Source organism: Eucalyptus grandis, chromosome 6 (assembly GCF_016545825.1).
Source record: "Eucalyptus grandis isolate ANBG69807.140 chromosome 6, ASM1654582v1, whole genome shotgun sequence".
NCBI lineage: Eukaryota > Viridiplantae > Streptophyta > Magnoliopsida > Myrtales > Myrtaceae > Eucalyptus > Eucalyptus grandis.
In genome coordinates this window covers 41,608,882-41,611,343 of record NC_052617.1, presented here as the reverse complement: position 1 = coordinate 41,611,343, position 2,462 = coordinate 41,608,882, and the positions used below count along the sequence as shown (strand labels likewise).

Here is a 2,462-nt window from a genome sequence, read left to right as displayed (position 1 = left end):
TTTTGTCACAGTTTTGAACTCCACAATGAACAGGTTTCTTTTCTTTTTTACTCACCGTAAATAGCTTCAAGTTAGGTGTTCTGAATGTGTACGTTTTGTCTTGATATAATCGTGCTTCCACATGCTATGTAGGTATGAGATTTGGTGCATGAATCAGGAAAGCTCTAGTGCTTAATGGAGAGTGAATATGATGTCCCTTCTCATAATTGTGGTCTCCAAAGCCCGTCATGTGCCTCCCTACTAGCATGTCAAATAAAATATAGCAGATCAGAAAAGTTTTCCACTTACGGATGTTTGGCACTCCAGCTTGACACATATTGAATAGCTGACTTGCCATATATAACCTCACCCTTTGTTGGCTGGAAATATTTTAAAACTTTATGGACGACCTATCCATGCCGAAATGTATGTAAGGATTTCCAACTTCTGATTATGGATACTGTCTCCCATTATATGATTGTTCTCACTCACTTAATCTTGAAAATAGTCAAGTCAATTTAAATCTTGAAGAAGTGTCTGCAATCTGCACAGTGCAAAAACCTTTTCCTTGAAAAATAGCATGTACTTTCTTATTCAGTATCTTTTCTTATCTTTCGGATCTTTTAGGAAGAATAACCTATTACACTTTATCTTGCTTAAAGTAATTGCAGGACATGCTTGGGAATTGGAGTATAGAAGCAAATGCTCCCGGGGACAATCTATTTGTGGCTATTTCAGTTCAGCATCCCAAGCTTGGTAACTACTTCACAGCTACCCTGCAAGCCAAAAGAGTTTACTCATCAACTATGTTAAATCATGGAATATTCTTCTGGTTGAAACTGTCTTTACAGTCTGCCTGTATGTTTTCTTATCAGCTTACACAGTCAAACCCTTTATTTTCCTCTCATTTGGGTACTTTTTAACTTTACTTTCCTGAAGTCATGCCAGAATTGAATTAGGCCTTTATTTTCTTGTCGTCAGCTTTGGTTTGGGTAAACCTATGGAAGATCAAATTCTTCCAGGTGAAATTATTAAGAGGAGAGATGCCTGACATTTAGGTACAATAAATTTTTGTTGGGGAAGACCATGTCTCATATAGATGTAGTACCCAACAAAGTGGTCAGGGGTCAAATTTATGAGAAAGGTCGTTCCTCAGGAGTTTGTGAAGGTTGGGAATACTTCCGAATGTGCTTTCAGAACTCCGATTGAGTTTCACAAGGATTTAATCACATGCAACACCTCTAAGTGAACATTTTAGCTACATTATAAAGACGAAAATCTCGTTGTTTGCTTCTATCTTGTAGTCTCATAAGCTTGCTTCTTTGACTTTGTTCTGACCAACTTACTATGAGGTCATTGGATCGAGCCCCGAGTTAAAATTTGGTATCTTTAAGGTTCTCTCTTACTGGGGCTTTTTACTCAAGGATGGGTTTGGGGTCTAGATCGATTTGGCTACGAGTCTCATGCTTGTTGAGATTCTTGTGTCGGTGGTGTTTGGAAGGATGTTTCCTGGATTGTCCTTGTATCTGTTTGATTTCTTGTTATATTTAGAAAGGTTGTTGATCAATCTATGTAGTGGATGCTCGTTCATGCATCATCGTAGGGAGATACCCGTGTCGCGATGCTTCAATTTCATCTGATTGAAGCAAATTTTGATCAGTCGTTACATGAACTAGGTTAGAGATCTTCTGGGAAGAACACTAAGTTAGGACAATGTGATGGCTTGCCTTGAAGTCCTGTGTCCGGAGGTAGCATTATGATGTTGCTTCATAACCTGTTGAATGTCTTTCAAATTCCACTTATCATGGGATTATCAGATTTGGCTGCTCTTTTCCTCATAAAGGTTGGAGTTGGAGTTCATTGATGGTTAGATTTGTTAGGTTAGAGCTGAGATAAGCGACTGCTTTTGCATACTTGATGTCAAAATGATTGCTTTACCTGAAAAAAAATTTCGACTTGAGTTGATTTTCTCAAACACGGGGAAAAGTTTGAGTTGAAATGATCCTTTACTATCCGTGAAGATATACCGTCCTTTATGTGCCATTGATTATGGTTGCTTTTGAATATTTGCAGGAGGGGCATATCGAAGTTCTATGATGGCAAGTGAAAATCTTTCACGAGCTTAGCAAATGCTTCTATTTCTTCATCTGTTAAAGAGATCGTGAAATTGAAAAATGCTTACAGCAGAAGGCGTAGAAATATCTTCGCATCCAGTCACATGTTGGACAGAAGCTGCAATTTTTCCTTGGGAAGCAACGTGGTGGGGATATCTAAGAGAAGACCGCTCACCTTGAGCAACGGTGCATTGTTTTGAAGGTTGCTGCTATGTGCAACTCAGAGAGTTTTAGTTCCGCAAGTGAAGACTCGATGACTGAAAAAGCTGACCCCGAGGATTTAGCTTGAGATCTATAGATTGTGCTCGGCCTAGTTCGGTTTCATACCCACGAGGTTCATTTGCGTTTGGGGTGTATGGTTTTTATTCA

General features: G+C 39.0%; 1 long non-coding RNA gene across 1 annotated transcript; it reads left to right on the top strand.

The window, feature by feature from the left end:
- LOC120294762 lies at positions 1-1,040 on the top strand. The gene is made up of 2 exons (XR_005552060.1): positions 1-33; positions 133-1,040. It is a non-coding gene; the product is annotated as an uncharacterized LOC120294762 (long non-coding RNA).
- The last annotated feature ends 1,422 nt before the right edge of the window (positions 1,041-2,462 follow it).